We start from the raw sequence: 18,075 nt of genomic DNA, 5'->3' as shown, positions 1-18,075 counted from the left end.
TGCCAAAGGAAAAGGAGGTCTAGGCCAATCATAAACCACATGACCCCCAAGGAAGAAGAAATACTTGGCGATGGGAGTGCTTTGAGTTTGAAAATCAGAATCATGACTAGGCTGCCAAAAGAAGGTCATCCAAAGCAAAGCGGTGGAAGATTGCCTATCAATTCGCAGTGCACATGCAAGTGCTGCCAGTTCACTTTGACAACCCTGAGTAGAGGTGGTAAGGAGGCTCCAATGCCCTACAGAGGAGTGGTTTGAATAATGTTCTTACTGTTTTGGAGGGCGGATAGAGGGTCTTCTACCTCTCCCCGTACAACTCATCCTGAAGAAACTGTCTACCACGAGTGAAACCCAGTGGGCCGGAGATGAGCTACAATTAAATGATGTGGAGTTCATGCATCAAGCCGACTACGGTAACTACTTGCAACTGCTGATAGCTAAAAGTCTAGGAGTGGTCAAACACATGGCCATCACTCCATAGGTGCTGAGCAATGAAGGGAAGGTGGAGCCTATGAAGGGCGATGATCTCCTGTGGATGTGCTGACTTGTCAACACCAGCATGGTAAGGGTATAAGTGAGAACTACTCTATGGAAAATGGACCAACCGCTTTTCCGTTTAGGTCTCTGCAACACATGCACATAAATATTTATGTAGATAGGAAAATCTTCTATCAAAAAAAGATTGTGTATCTTTTTGGTGTTGCGGTGCTAGGAGAGATCCTTAGCTACCCAAACCCTATTATCCTCCCCGTGTTGGATTACCATCACTCTTTTAATGTTTCCATTTTCATCGTGTTCTGATCTATCCACCCAACCCTTTAAGAAAGCCACTATACGCACTAAGCTACTTGTTATGTTTGGAAAAAAAAGGGTTTGAAGAAATATCTTGTTTTTGGCAATGGCAAACGTTTCCTTCCCAACCTTCGGGGTAAGGTGCGGAAAGATGCTTCAGATTTCTTGGATAATCTTAAAATAGCATGTGTTGTCTCTAGAAGGGATGATGATGCTTCACGTCTGCGTATTTTTCCACTGTTAATGAAAGTGGAAGCAAGATCATGGTTTAACGCCTCGGTACCAGCCACCAAGGAGAGGTGGGATCTGCTAAGAGCAGCATTCCTAAGGCGTTTTGGAGAAGGCACCACATCTGAGAAACTATGGCAATTGCTGATGGAGTTGAAGCAAGGGAGTATGGTTGAGTATGCAACATACAAATTGAAGTTTGTGATCTATGGGGACGATCGATTGCATCGCTCAGCGAGGGTGAAGGGTCACACAATTTCTCAAAGAAAGACCGGTTTGTGGTTGGCTTATGGCCAATTCTTAAAGAGAAGGTGAAGGGAAGATTTCCTGCTACATATGAGGTAGCACTTGAAGTAGCCTGCCTTGAAGATAAGAAATTTTGTCTACAAGACAGAACTACTGAGGAAGAGGAACCGGGAAGGGCCCAACCACACCTAGTCACACCCAGCAACCATCTAGAGGAATCAGCCACAGGAATCGGTTGAAGGTCAACAAGACCTACTCAACCAAATCACCAACCAGCTAGAGAATCTTTCATTACATTTGGTGCAACAAGTGCATGCACCTGTCAGAAATCTAGATCTAGGAAGAGGGCAACAAAGACAGAATGAAGACTACCATTGTTACAACTTTGGAGAGGATGGCCACGGCATGTACTACTGTCCTCATCCAAGAAGGAAAAACTTCAATAGGGGAGTGCGGTAGAATCAGATCTCTCCACCAAGGGCAAGATCACCACCACCCAGGCAACCAGAGCAGATTGCATCGGTCCAAATCCTTCGACCGTCCACATAACCACCACCATCGCCACAACCTCGCATTCCACCGCTACCTCCACCACCTGCTGGAAACCAAGTAGTAAGCAGCCTTGAAGCTAAAGAAAAGGCAAAGGGGTGAAAGCATGTTAACCTATCGCGCTTTTTGTGCTAGTTAGCAATTTCAAGTTAGCACATCTTTAAAAAGTTGGGCGTCCGATAAATTTTTTACAAATAATATCAAAATTTGTCGAAGGTTGTACATTTGGATTCCTTGTTTCAAGTGCTTTCTATTGATATATCATATGTCATAGATCTTGGAGATGTAGCTCAAGTTATTGTACTAGTTAGCATATGTCAAAATTGTGCTAGGAAGAGCGGGTCAAATAGAAGGACAAATGAAAATGAAAAGTAGAAGAAGTGGATGCGAGTGAAGCGCGCTAGGCATGAAGATGCCTCTCAAAGGGAGGAAAAGAAGAGTCTAGGAAGTATACGTCTAAGCCTCGGTGGAAGATCGACATCGTGGATTTTTTAATGGGTGAGTATGCTAAACCATATGACCTAGTTCAAGATGTTTTGATGCAGGGTCTGAAAATAACATGGCCCCAATTACTCCATCTTGCACCAAGGATGAGAATACAATGGACGAAGATGGTAAGTACAAGGAAGTCAAGACCAAGGATAGCTAGGGCTATCTTTGGGAGGAATCTTGATGAGATCCTACCTGTCATGGATGCTCACATCAAGGGGTAGCGTATCTCAAGTGTCTACATAGATGGTGGTGCACAAATATGCATCATGAGTGACAAAATGATGCACCATCTAGGCCTAGAGGTAAGTAGACCGGCACCCTGCCGAGCTAAAATGGCAAATAACGTCAAAGTGAAATGCGTACGCATTGTGAATGGAGTGAAAGTGAAGGCATTCAACACAGAAGTGGAGGTAGACATTTTTGTCATGCCACACAAAGGGGAGGGCTACCCTATCATTCTTGGAAGATCATGGCTCATGGCTATGGAGGCAAAGCAAGACTGCAATACCGGAATGATCCACATGAAGGATGCTAAAGGGAAGCCCATATTCTATGACATGAAGATTGGGAAGCAACGCAACATGATCTTGGAGGCATCGGAAGATGATTTCACCACTGACTCTTTGACCACCTTAGAAGAAGAGATGACAAAAACTAAGGAGAGCGACAATAGCATCGAAGTGAAGGGAGTCATCCTCAGAGATCCAAAGTGATTAGCACAATCTGAAACACGACTAGTGAACCAAGAGGGGCCATCAGGTACGCGATCCTTGGTGGATACAAGTAAGTTACATCAAATTCTCTCTAGTGAGTTAGCTAGTGAAGAAAGAGAAGAATACATCTCTATGCTGGGTAACTTCACCACACTTTTCATTGATGGTTATGACACGATCATAGGCATCACAGTGCTGCAACACCGCATAAGACTCAAGGAAGGAAGTAAGCCTATAGTGAAAAAGCTTAGAAGGCTTGGTTAGTTCAACAAGAGGCATTGCTCAAAGAGCTAAGGAACTTGCTACAAGCAGGTTTCATTTACCTTGTCAAAGACTCAGAGTGGGTCTCTCTAGTGATGGTCACGCCAAAGAAGAACGGTAAGTGGAGGGTTTGTGTAGACTACAAACCACTCAATGCAGCAACAAAGAGGGATCATTTTCCCCTTCCATTCCAAGACGAGGTTCTCAACAAGGTAGTAGGCCATGAGCGCTACACAATATGTGATGGATACTCAGGCCAAGGAGTGACACCAATGGTGGAAATTCCTAAGCTAGAAGGAGATCACTCTCTTTTCTTTGATGGAGCTTACAAAAGAACAGTGGACCAGGCTGCAACTGGCATCATCATTTTTAATGAGAAAAAGGAAAAGGTCTTCTCTATTGGGCAATTGCTACACTCCCACTCCAACAACAATGAAGCGGAGTATGCGGTCCTAGTTCATGGATTAGGACAATGTGTTTTGCAAGGGGTTCAACGCCTAAATGCGTTTGGTGATGCCATGCTCTCGATAAGGCAGATAAATGGCACCTGGATTTGTAAAAATTAAGTTTTTCTTGGCCAACTACACCAAGTTAAGGATCTTTTAAGAAAATTTAAAGGAGTGCAGTTATTTCATATCCCTAGGGCAAAAAATCAAGAAGCCGATGCTCTATCCAAGGAAAGAATACAAGACGTTGCCGTAGGAGCAATCAAACTGAAGCTGCCTCTCTTTGAGGGTAGCAATTCTATGCCTGATGACATTAGCTTCTTAGATACAAGAGAATGTCCTAAAAGGTATACCAAGGGCCAGAAACAATGGCTTGTCAGAAAGGCAACAAGATGCCGCAAGGGAAAAGACCAAATTTTGAGACGATTTTCAATCTCTAGTGAAATCACGGAGGTGATCTCAAGTTACCATGATGGTGTTTGCAGCGGCCACTTTGCTCTAGATATTATCAATAGGAAGATTCTACAAGCAAGATTCTCTTGGCCTAGTCTGAACAGGGAGGTGCATCATTGGTGTAAAACATGTAGAGCTTGTCGAGTATAGAGTGATCGAACACTAACCTATGAGCCACAGACTCCTATCATCTCATATGGCCCATTTGAGAAGTGGGGAATAGATGCAATTGGTCCTTTATCAAGGGTAGAGTTAGGTAAACTATACATTCTAGTTGGTGTAGACTACATGACCCAATGGGCGGAAGCAGCAGCCACCACACGCATTACAACCCAAGAAGTGGCGAAGTTCATATTTGAGCACATTTGTTGCCATTTTGGCACACCTCTAGAGATAATATTTGATAGAGGGCCAGGTTTTAGAGGCAACTTGGTGGGAGAACTGATGAAAAATTTAGGCATCACATGCCAACACTCCACTCCAGACTATCCACAGTGCAATGGTCTAGTAGAAAAGGTAAACGGCATGATCTGTAAGATCATCACAAAGCAGGTGAATAACCACACAAGTGATTGGGATAAGCATCTCATGGACACTCTTTGGGCCTAGCGCACGATGTTCCAAACATCACTAGGTTTCACCCCTTTCCATCTGGTATATGGAAAAGTGGCCATTCTACCTATCGAGGTACAGATAGCCAGCTTGCAAGTCATGGCTAGCCAACTTGTGAGTCATGGCCATTCTACCCATCGAGGTACAGATATCCAGCTTGTGAGTCATGGCTAGCCAATTACTGTGCCCAATTGCCCATCTCTGCAACAACCACATTTTAGATCTAGAAAGGATTCAACTAGATAGGGAAGATGCGATCAATTTCTATGCAATGCAAGCAGAACGATGCGGAATCACATTCAATCAAGGGCTTAAGGAAACGGGTCTGAAGAAAGGCATGTTAGGATTGAGATACAACAACAGATTCAACACTAGGAAAGATAAGAAGTTTCATCCCAGATGAGAAGGCCCATTCATCGTCAAAAAGCGATACACCAATGGCACTTACAAATTGATGGAAGCAGATGGTCGAATTCACAAGACCAGAGTCAATGGATGGAGGCTCAAAAGGAACCTTTTAAGGTTTGATCCGAAGTTCATGGTAGATATTCTAGAGGAGGGAGAACCCTCCAACTCCAGTGCTAGAGAATCAAAAGAAGAGCTAGAGACATGAATGCCTCTAGCCAGAAGGGGAGGTCTGATGATGGCCGCCTTTGAGAAGCTACGGCGGCGGGAACCAACCCCAAAGGGGAGATTAATAATAAGCAAATATAAAATAAAACGTTTTTCTAGCTACTGCCGTCTCCACCACCTCTCTACCTCTCGTTCGTCAATAATGGGCCGCCCTTGGCATCACCCTCTCCCTCTCCTCCATTATTCCCCCCCTCTCTCTCCTCCATTATCGTCATCCCTCCCTCTCCCTCTCATTCGTCTGCACGCAGCCAAGGCTCTCTCTCTCTTTCTCGTCATCGGCCATGGCGCCACTCTAGCGAAGATAAGGTCGCCCTCTCTCTCCCTCTCATCCATTGCAAATGCAACAGAATCTCTCTCTCTCTCTCTCTCTCTCTCTCTCTCTCATTCCATGCAAACAAACACACACCCACTCACACTCCCTCTGTATCTAGCTCTCTCTCTCTCTCTCTCTCTCTCTCTCTCTCTCTCTCTCTCTCTCTCTCTCTCTCTCTCTCTCTCTCTCTCTCTCTCTCTCTCTCGCTCTCGCTCTCTCTCTCTCTCCCCCTCTGTTGGCAGCCCATGCACACACAACCCCATACACACATCGACCCACCTCCCTCGCCCGCTCTCTCTCTCTCTCTCCATCTCTCTCTCTCTCTCTCTCTCTCTCTCTCTCTCTCTCTCTCTCTCTCTCTCTCCACACACTTACCTACACACACACACACTCACACTCACACTCTTGACCTCATTAGTCTCTCTCTCTCACTCTCCGTGTAAAATTCAGCTCTCACTCTCTCTTACCATACACAAACACTTACACACACACACACACACACACACACTTACATACACATACATATGTAACTGTGTATGTGGGCTCATGCATGTAGTGTACATCTGTGTTCATGAGTGTGTGTGTGTGTGTGTGTGTGTGTGTGTTTATTACAAGAGAGAGAATGGGCTGAATTTTACAGGACGAGAGAGAGAGAGAAAAAGAGTGAGCAAGAGGTAGATGGGGCTGTGTGGGAGTGTGTGTGTACACACCAACAACGCACACACACGGTATGCACAAGAAACAAGGAAAAAAATAACAAAGACGGATGATGAATCTTCAAAACACGATGATGACCACAGATCAAGAAATGATGCTAAAGGCATGCCTCGACTTGACTCGAAAGTGACGAATGCGCTACATCGACGCACCAGCAAAGCCTGCCATTCATTGGCATTTTGTCCACGACGCATCTCCGCAGTAAACACTCATAGGGTAATCTATTTTTCCAATTTCAAGCCAAAACCGTGTATAAAAAAAACATTTGTATATTGCCACCTCTCTCTAGGTGATGGTCACAAAGGCCCACCTAGGAGATGTCATTTTAAAGTTCTCCTAAAACAAAGTAAGGATCAACCATCTGGGACCGGCTCCTTGCTTTGTCTCTCTTGCTTAGGGCCGTAACCTAATTAGATTATCCTAAACTAATGCAGTCTGCACCTATAAAAGAACAATGAGAGGTCACTATCAATGGCAAAACTTGAGAGTCAGCACTTGAGAAGGAAGCCATGCACACACACTAACTCCAAGGGTTGCCACACATAAGAGTAGGATCTCCATGCATATGGAATTTTTCCTAGAGAACGCACTATAGGCTCTCTCTCTCTCTCTCTCTCTCTCTCTATATATATATATATATATATATATATATATATATATACATACATACATACATATATATATATATACATATATATATATATATATATATATATATATATATATATATATTGACGAAGGAAATTTGGAATGGCGGCCTCTACACCAAAACAAACTCCATTGCGCCACAAGGGAAATGAGATAAGGGCACCACCTAGTCTTGGAAGCGTGGGCTAGGACCGCTACACAAAGAGAGAGAGAGAGAGAGAGAGAGAGAGAGAGAGAGAGAGAGAGAGAGAGAGAGAGAGATCACTATGAATGAAGCATTAACCTTAGTGTGTGTGCAAGGAATGGATGACTTCAAACACTCCCAACACAAATAGCATGTAGATTACCAAACAACCACTCAAGGATTAGCCAAGATCACATCAAGCACTCTCACACATATATACAAGATTTCTCTTAATTAACATAAGTAAGAGAAGGAGAGATTACTAGCATGAAACAATTTGCACTCTAGAATGTGCAAGAATAGAGTGAATGAATGAGCTTATGGGCTCATGGTGAGTGATACAAAGACTCAATGGGGCTGAGGGAGGCTTGAAATTACAAAGGGGAAGGCCTCTTTATATAGGAAAGAGAGTGATTAGGAGTGAGGTTAAGATCCAAGTGTAATTTGTACAAATGAAGCTTGATTAGGCACATTCAACCAATGAAGAAGCTCCTTCCAAGTGATTTGTTGACCAATTAGCTCCATCATCACTTGTGTTGTCTTCACTCCTTCCTCCATAGCTTGAGTCCAAGAGCTTCCTTATTTTAAAATGTAAAGAATCTACATAAAATCAATACATATCTAGTAATAATAGAAAGGGGTTGAATGAGAACTTATGAATTACAACAAGATTAAGCATGACTTGAGAGGTGATTAGAAGAGGAATTTTGATGGGTTTTTGAGCTTGAGAGAGAGGAGGAAGGAGAGGAGGGTGAGAATACTAATGGCTGATTTTTAGAGAAGGTCTCAATGTGGAAAAGGAAGGGTGTGTGTGTGTAAAGGTAGAGGGGGTGGTCTCCACCACAGTTGAAAAAACTGGCGTCCGCCATTTTGGCCATATCTCCTAGACCGTAGATGCAAAAATTATAAAAAAAATATGCCCAAAATCTCCAGCTCATCAGCTACAACTTTGATGAAGACAACTTTTTTTGGATCGGAGTGAAAGTATTTTTAAAAAATTCAGCAAAATCATGTGTCTGGTTCCTTCCTTTACCAAGTCTTCCACTTGGGTCCCATTTGTTTGAATCATCATATGGCTCCAAAGCCATGATGATATGAGCCACTCATGACCCTTGAATCATGGGTGCATGGCTCCACAACCACATCATATCTTTTCTTTTCACATTTACATATTTTTCCTTCCCTTTACCACTAGGGTTCTCCCTCTACCTTTCACCTCCGGTGAACTAGTCAAGAAAAATTCCTATCAAATCATTTTTTTTTAATTTTTTTCTTCCAAGAGGTTGTTCTCACTCTTTCTTTTATTGTTAAAACCCTAGAAACAAGGAAAACCAACAAAATATGATAAACAAAAATTTGTGATAGGCTCGGATCATAGCGCCGCAAAACCTGGCTAGGGGTATTTATGCCTCTACCCTACTTTCTTTGATCTTGAGCTGACCTTATCCTGATGTGATAAGGCTTTAGATGCCATCCATTTGTCCTGGTCTTGTGCACTTTACCATCAATGTCTTGAAGTCTGTAAGAGCCATTTTTGAACTTTTTGGTGACCAAGAACGGGCCTTCCCATCGGAAAAGAAACTTTCCATCCTTACGAGTGTCGAACGATTGTCATATCGAAGCACCAGAGATCCCTTTTTGATGTCTTTGGATGCTAGCTTTTTTGAACTTTTCTCTGCGCTTCTCTGCTTCTTGAGAATAGTGGTTGATGGCTTCTTCACGATCCAGTTGCAGCCTCTCTAAATCCATGATCCTTTGATGTACTTTCTCCTTTTGAGAGCCTACCTGGCTACCCAATATTCGAAGACTTGTTAACTTCACTTCAATGGGCAAAAGCGTCTCCTTTCCATAAACCAAATGAAAGGTGTGTACCCTAATGTGGTTTTGAAGGAGGTTCTATAGGCCCATAGAGCTCCATTCAGGTGTTTGTCCCAATCTTGGCGCCTGGCATGTACCTGTTTGGTGAGAATTTTGCAAATGATTCCATTTACCTTTTCCACCAAACCATTGCACTGAGGGTAGTAAGGAGTAGAGTGTTGATGCTGAATATTTAGCTTCTTCATGAGTTCTCCTACCAAGTCTGCTCTAAACCCTGGTCCTCTATCAGATAGTATTTCAAGAGGGGTGCCAAACCGGCAACAGATGTGGTCAAAGATGAACTGACTCACATCCTTAGCAATAATTCTATTGGTCGGCATAGCCTCAACCCATCTAGTCATGTAGTCTACTCCTATGATGATGTACTCTTTACCTGACTGAGTGCGTGGTAGAGGCCCTATGGCATCAATTCCCCACTTCTCAAAGGGCCCATATACCTTTATTGGGTTCTGAGGTTCAGCTATGAGCCGTCGTGGTCCTACTTTCTGACATTCATCACATGTTTGACACCAGTATTTGACATCACGATGAAGACTTGGCCAAGTAAACCCAGCTTGTAGAACTTTTCTACTAGTGACGTCGTGTGCAAAGTGTTCTCCGCACATATCATCGTGACAAGCTTTTAAAATCTCTTCAATTTCACTCTTCAAAGGCACTCTCCTAAGCACACCATCCTTACCAAGACAATACAAGTCACCATTTACTATGCGATACCTGGTAGCCTTTCTAGCTAACCATCTCCTTTCCCCTGCATTCAAGTGTTTAGGAGCCTCTCCTTGCTCCAGAATGTGCATAATATCTTCCAAGTCCTCCTTGCCTTGCTGAAGTGGAAGTTTGATGGCCACTGCTCCCACTATTGACTCATTTAACTTTGATGATGCTAGGTGGTCTGCATGCTTGTTCTGGTCTCTTGGCACATGATGTACTTGTGCCTCCCTAAATCTCCTCATAAGATCTTTGGCTTCTCTCATTTTAGTAGAGACATGGGCATTTTTGCAAGCCCATGTACCTTGCATTTGCCTTACCAAAAGCATGGAGTCACCAAAAGCGTTTAATCTCTTAATTGAATTATCGAGGCACCAACAAAGGCCATGAATTAGAGCATGATATTCTGCTTCATTGTTGGAGTGGACATCTTCTAGAGTGATCCCTTCACCATGGATCCTCTCTCCCAATGGAGATAAGACCACGATGCCTGCAGTTGCCTTATCCTTGGTTCTCTTGTATGCTCCATCAAAGTAGAGGCGATAAGCATTGACAAAGCCTCTGGAGCTGGAGGTGGGGAAGTTCCTTTCTCTTCAAATGGAAAACTTTTTCATAGCACTTGTTTGTTAAAATGTCGGCTAAGCATGCTCGAGTTGTTATTTCAACCTGTATTGTATAATCAAACTCTTGAAGTCGCACCACCCACTTTGCTATTTTGTCAGAGATTTCCATATGTTGTAGTGCATAGGGAAACATATCCTCCACAGTGATAATTACAAACCTCTTCGGCAGCAAGTATGGCCAAAATTTGGCTACCGCAAACATGAGAGCTAACACTAGCTGTTCCATCAGGGTGTAGGCCTTCTCTGTTTTCCATGAGGCGGCTAGCAAAATACACAGGCCTCATAAAGGATGTTTTTGGATCTTTTTGTAGGAGGGCAGCACCAATGGCCTCTTCTCCCACACTAGGGTTTACAAAGAATGTTTCTTCCCAACAAGGTTGGAGGATTACAGGGAGTGACCCTAACATTTTTTTAATCTCTCTAAAATGCCCATCACTTTCTTCACTCCAAACAAGCGTCTCTTGACGAGTCAGCTGTTGTAGAGGAAATATCACTTGGGAGAGTAAGTGTATGAATCTACTCAAATATCTTAGCTTTTGCAAGAAGAGATTAATTGTTTGATGGAAGTTGGGAAGGTAGATTTAGCAATGTTTCTATCTTTTCAGGATCTACCTCGATTCCATCAATGGACACTACATGCCCTAATAGTGTAACCTTGCTTTCCCCAATGTGACATTTGTCCTTGTTTAGTTGTCCACCCAGCTTAGCTAAACGAGTAAATCCTTCATCAATCTTGCCGAGATGCATACTTTTGGAGCTGTAAATACAAAAGTCATCTATGAAAACCCTTATGGACTTACCAAAGTAAGGTTGGAAGACCATGTTCATGAATCGTTGAAAGGTGGCTGGAGCGTTGGTGAGACCAAAAGGCATGACTCGAATGCAAAACATCCCCATGGTGTGATGAAAGTAGTCTTTTTCTGGTCCTCCTCTGCAATGCGTATTTGAAAGTAGCCAGGGTAGCCATCACACACTGTGTATCTCTCATGGCCTGCTACTTCATTTAGAATCTCATCTTGAAATGGGACAGGGAAGTGGTCCCTCTTTGTTGCAGCATTTAGTGGCTTGTAATCCACGCACACTCGCCATTTACCATTCTTCTTTGGCCTCACCACTACTGGGGAGACCCATTCTGAATCTTCTACTGGGTATATGAATCCTGCTTCTAAGAGTCTCTTCACCTCAGACAACAGTGCATTTTGTTGCACAACTCCTAATCTTCTTAGTTTTTGTACTACTGGCTTGCTCCCTTCTTTTCGATGGATATGATGCTTCACTGCAGTGACACCTGTAATGTGAGTGTAATCAGAAATAAACAATGATGCATGCTTCTTGAGAACATTTACATAACCCTCCTTTTCTTCTTCCTTTATATCCTTGGATAACATCTCCTCTAGGCTGGCATCCCACACATTCTCCATTTGGATCCTTGGGTTGTCTTCTGATGAGGTAGTTTCCTTTATGGTGACGCCCATGACTTCGAGAGTGCTATCACTCTCTTCACTTGAACTCTCTTCCTCGTCCATGGATGAGGAGCATCCACTTGAGCTCCACTCATCAGCTGACGTCTCTAGTTCAAGGTTCTCTTGTCGCCCATTCTTTAGGTTATAAACCACCTTCCGACTATGGCCACCCATGCGAGGCCTCAACTCCAAGTCTCATGTTGCCCAATCTTGCCTAGCTCCTATACCCATGAGCCAAGGTCGTCCTAAAATAAGGGGGTATCCTTCTCCCTTTACTGGCATCACATAAGCATCAACCTCTGTAGTGATTCCAAAAACAGAAACTCTCAAAGCTTTCACTACACCCACACAAGTGACAGAGACATTATTGGCCATTTTTGCCCTAAAGTTTGATGATTCCATTACCTCTAAACCCAATTGATTCATTAGCTTTTCTGTCATGACACAAACCTCTGCTCCACTGTCAATGTAAGTTTTTGGAATCCGTTGTCCCTTGATTTGAGCCTCCACCAAAGGCACTATATCCTTGAGACCATATGCTTTGATTACACTTACTAGCTTACTTCGCTTTGCCCTCGTGCTCACCATTTTTGACCATTGTCGTCAAAGCTTTGGGGAGATATGAAGTAGTTGTGGCCAAGTAATCTCTGGTCCTTGAGAACTCACATCAGCTGTCAAGTCATAAGGTTGTGTCCGAGATCCCATAGGGAAATCAGAGATGTCAATTTGAGACCTAGTACGGGTCTTTCTCTTCTTGGCTTCATCTTTAGTTCCCGAGATGTACTTGCTTCATTGCTTGCATCCTTGCTTGTTTCTTTACCTACTTCATCATGGACACGCACACGTTTGATAGGCATTGTAGCCACTTCATCTATCTTCATCTTCCCTTTAGCTATTTCTTCCTGGTTGCTTCTGCCCTTGAGGACCTCCTCCATCCTTATGATGCTCACATTTGGTTGAGTAGCAGGGGCTTGAGCTTGAGCACGAGGTGGCTGCAAAATTTGAGGTTGCGGTTGCTCTTGTGCTTGAGCTCTAGCACGGGGAGGACTTACTTGTTGTCGAGGACCTCTGACAAGGTAGTCATATCTTCTGGGATGAGGGAAATTATACATGCCGTGGCCATTTTCCCCACAATTTTAACACAACATTTCCCTTGCTTGACCCTGCACAAGATTTACTCTCAACCCCTCTAGCTGGTTTGTGAGATTGTTTATTTGTTGGAGCATATCTTCTTGTTGACCTCTATTGAGGCCTGGTGCATTAGGCACATTTGGAGGTATGTGAGAAGCTTCCATAGTTGTGATATTGCCTCCCAAAGCTAGCTGGCCAGCTTGGGCTTGATAGAGAATCTTTCTATTCTTTCCCCTAGCAATTCTTAAGGCATCTTCAAAAGCATTTGGAAATTTTCTTTTTACCTTCTCCCTTAGCAAGGGGTACAAACCTGAGATAAATCGATCCTTTTGGAGGCAATTGGGAGCTCGCTCACTAGGGTTTAGTGAGTCTGACCATTGCCCCCAAAGTTTCAGAAAACCTTCCTCATAGGTTGCATAACCATGAGGGTCAACTTGATGAAGGGCCAGAAGCCGTTGCCATAGTTCTTCTGCCGAATTGGCTCGTTGAAATCTTCGTAGGAAAGCCGCCTTCAATCCCTCCCAATCAATTCTTTGGGTTGGATCTAGAGCCTGGAACCATACCCTAGCTTCTTCTTTGAGCACCAAAGGAAAAGCTCTCAATTTCAATGCTTCATCATCCCTCCCAGAGACAAGGAAAGCCATCTCCAAGTTATCCAAAAAATCCCCAGCATTTTCCCCACTACGCCCAAAAAAATTTGGGAAAGCCATCATAAAAGTGGGTTGCCTTCCTCTCAATACAGCACAAAGATGAAAACGTCTAGGCCCAAATCATATCTTATTAAGGGTAGAATAAATGGATTGATAGATGCATTAATCTCAGCTAGACGACGAGGGCCTAGTAAGTTCCTTATGATGTTTTGGAACCTAAGCTTTGTGCTAGCTATTATATGCACAGTTTGTCTAGCAAGAGGTTGGAAAGGTCCATATAAATCCCTATGATTCATGGAGTATGCTTAAAGCAAGATGAAGATGTGAACATCAAAAGATACATTATACTCCAAAATAGGAAATATTATAGGGTCAGGGGACAACAATATCTCTCTCAACCTCTCAGCTCCAAAATAGAAGACCAATCTTTGTTGGAAAAAAATCTTTCTATCAATGCGCACATTCACCCTAATATTCTGAACTGATTGAAAGTTGTAGAAAATGGGATTATTCATTGGTGCATTAAATACAAGCTTCCATGAAGCACTTCATTGAAGTTGAGCTCTCTTGGATCCCACCATTTGAGAGATGCGAAGAATTTGCTCACCAGTGATTAGCCTAGCTTTGGTGTGACCATCTTCAGCTTTGTAGAGTTCATAGGGTTCGATGGCTACCCTCTCAACCACCTTGAGCCTTCTTGCTAGTAGTAGTTGGAGTGCATCACCATATGTAGCCTCTTGCCAATACCGCACCCCATTGATGTGTAGCTCCCCCTCCAAAAACTTGTTAATACCCGAGTTTGAGAGTGCTTTCACCACCTGAAGTCGAGGCTTCAAAGGAAGTGTCTTCACACTAGCCACAAAGCACTCAACACAATTTTTTGACCTAGGGACTTGATGACTACAAGATTTTCCTTGAAGCAAAGAAGGGTGTGTGTAGTTAACTCTCTTTACCCGCATACGTGTCGTTTGTCGATAAAGACGCTTCTTTTCTCGAGCTTCTTGGGGAGACCATAGTGGAAGTCTCGGAGAATTTGATGGATCTTCCTTCATAGGATTGATAGAGCGCTGCTTGAGAACTCCTCCGTGGGGGCACCAATTTATGACGAAGGAAATTTGGAATGGCCGCCTCTACACCAAAACAAACTCCATTGCGCCACAAGGGAAATGAGATAAGGGCACCACCTAGTCTTGGAAGCGTGGGCTAGGACCGCTACACAAAGAGAGAGAGAGAGAGAGAGAGAGAGAGAGAGAGAGAGAGAGAGAGAGAGAGAGAGAGAGAGAGATCACTATGAATGAAGCATTAACCTTAGTGTGTGTGCAAGGAATGGATGACTTCAAACACTCCCAACACAAATAGCATGTAGATTACCAAAAAACCACTCAAGGATTAGCCAAGATCACATCAAGCACTCTCACACATATATACAAGATTTCTCTTAATTAACATAAGTAAGAGAAGGAGAGATTACTAGCATGAAACAATTTGCACTCTAGAATGTGCAAGAATAGAGTGAATGAATGAGCTTATGGGCTCATGGTGAGTGATACAAAGACTCAATGGGGCTGAGGGAGGCTTGAAATTACAAAGGGGAAGGCCTCTTTATATAGGAAAGAGAGTGATTAGGAGTGAGGTTAAGATCCAAGTGTAATTTGTACAAATGAAGCTTGATTAGGCACATTCAACCAATGAAGAAGCTCCTTCCAAGTGATTTGTTGACCAATTAGCTCCATCATCACTTGTGTTGTCTTCACTCCTTCCTCCATAGCTTGAATCCAAGAGCTTCCTTATTTTAAAATGTAAAGAATCTACATAAAATCAATACATATCTAGTAATAATAGAAAGGGGTTGAAAGAGAACTTATGAATTACAACAAGATTAAGCATGACTTGAGAGGTGATTAGAAGAGGAATTTTGATGGGTTTTTGAGCTTGAGAGAGAGGAGGAAGGAGAGGAGGGTGAGAAGACTAATGGCTGATTTTTAGAGAAGGTCTCAATGTGGAAAAGGAAGGGTGTGTGTGTGTAAAGGTAGAGGGGGTGGTCTCCACCACAGTTGAAAAAACTGGCGTCCGCCATTTTGGCCATATCTCCTAGACCGTAGATGCAAAAATTATAAAAAAAATATGCCCAGAATCTCCAGCTCATCAGCTACAACTTTGATGAAGACAACTTTTCTTGGATCGTAGTGGAAGTATTTTTTAAAAATTCAGCAAAATCATGTGTCTGGTTCCTTCCTTTACCAAGTCTTCCACTTGGGTCCCATTTGTTTGAATCATCATATGGCTCCAAAGCCATGACGATATGAGCCACTCATGACCCTTGAATCATGGGTGCATGGCTCCACAACCACATCATATCTTTTCTTTTCACATTTACATATTTTCCCTTCCCTTTACCACTAGGTTCTCCCTCTACCTTTCACCTCCGGTGAACTAGTCAAGAAAAAATTCCTATCAAATCATTTTTTTTAATTTTTCCAAGAGGTTGTTCTCACTCTTTCTTTTATTGTAAACCTTTAGAAGCAAGGAAAACCAACAAAATATGATAAACAAAAATTTGTGATAGGCTCAGATCAATATATATATATATATCACCACGGTCTCCATCTCGCTGAAGCTAAGTTTTCTGTAAATACCACTTTGAATCAAGATTACCCTCACACCTCGAGGGGTTCTCATCATCTACATTTACGTCTTTCTCTCTCTCTCTCTCTCTCTCTCTCTCTCTCTCTCTCTCTCTCTCTCTCTCTCTCTCTCTCCGGTGTGTTGTATTACTGTTATTTTAATCACTGTTGTCAGCGTCCTAGCCGCTCAAAGCTAGGTGGTGCCCCTTGCTTGCTCTTCGTGAATGAGTTCAGTGTGCATGGTCCTGGCGGCGTAGAAGCCGCTGGGGTCTATTTTGCGCTTGGGCTTGTCAGTGTATTGTAGGCCCAATAAAGTTGCACACAATATGCGGGTCACATAATCACTATATTTGTCCATTATCTCTCTCACCACCCAAGAGAAGGCTTCTTTTTGTATAATAGGTACGTTGCTCTTTTGATATTTCCTAATCTCCCTCAAAGCAACTGTTATTGGCCTCCATCTCCGTTTTATTTGTGTTTTTGGCCGTTGTGGAGGAGCTAGTTGCATGGCACATTGAGGAGGTTCATTTTTGTACTTTGTCCTCCTCTCCTACTGGGCCCGTAGCTCTCTCGGTGTGAGCTTGTCCTTCTTCTTCTTTGCACATTGTTTTGCCCTCTGAGGAATTTTTGAAGGCTTGGAGATCCCATCTTTTTCTTGTTGTCAAGAATTCATAAATGGGCATGAAGGGTACCACAAATGCACATTGATCAGTGGAATACAATAGAGTAGTATTCCAATCTGGATCATCCATGTCTCGACTAGGGGGTACATTTTGGTCACAACTGAGGATATCTTAAGACTATTGTTGTAGTGCTTTACTCACTGTTTGTGTAGTGGGCACATCTTTTGCAGAGTTGACTGCAACATTGCCACCCTTTCCCTTACCACCCTTTGACTTGCTGGCCTTTGCACCCTCACCCTCATTTGCCATGGAGACTTCACTGATGTGACATCAATAAATGCATGGAAATAGGATCATTGCACCTTGTTTGCACCCTAACATACACTTGAGAGTTTTCAAGTCTCCTGCCAAATGCGACTCAACTTGGAACGAACCCAAACCTAAAACATGTAATCTTTGACCTTCCTGTTGTTGTTGAATGACGTCAACGATTGGCATGCGATTGAAATACCATTTCAGGGACTCATGTCTCATGTGGGAGATGAAAAGCTGCCAAACACTAAATATTCTTCCCTAATTGAGCACCTATACACGTTTTTCCCTTTTTGTTAGAACCTAGCTCGACATTGACGCCCACCAAGGCCGTGTTCATCAGTGTAACACTTATCCCCTTGAGCCGTTGATCTTTGACAGTTTGACACTCATCAAGCTTCATAACAAATACAACTTTTCCAGTTTGACCAAGCAGTTTGGCTTGTTCAAACTTGGCTTAAGCTTTAAGCATTTCCTTAAACTTCAAAATAAAGAGGCCCTTCTATACCCCATTCACTTTCTAATGGACCAGCTAACCAAATCATTTTTAGATAGACTTAGACACATAGTTATGTCTTGAAGAAGGTCAAGCAAGGAGATCAATTAGTGAAAGACTATGCCCAGAGGAGCTTGATGAAGAGATTGTAGGGACCAAATAGACAAGTAATTGAAATGTTGGTAGAATATTTTTCAAAGGATACAAGGCCTCATCAAGACAACAATAGCCAATGTAGAATTGCATGTGGCCTAGAAAATCTTGTTGAATAAGCTAAGATGGTAGA

The 18,075-nt window shown here is 42.9% G+C and overlaps 1 pseudogene; it reads right to left on the bottom strand.

The window, feature by feature from the left end:
• The window catches only part of LOC147429581 (uncharacterized), a 78,583-nt pseudogene extending 61,293 nt beyond the window's left edge, over window positions 1–17,290 (bottom strand).
• Window positions 17,291–18,075: the final 785 nt, after the last annotated feature.

Source organism: Adiantum capillus-veneris, chromosome 22, assembly GCF_014529385.1.
Source record: "Adiantum capillus-veneris isolate H3 chromosome 22, ASM1452938v2, whole genome shotgun sequence".
Taxonomy (NCBI): Eukaryota; Viridiplantae; Streptophyta; class Polypodiopsida; order Polypodiales; family Pteridaceae; genus Adiantum; species Adiantum capillus-veneris.
The sequence above is the reverse complement of the archived record's forward strand: the minus strand, read 5'-3'. Positions and strand labels throughout refer to the sequence as shown.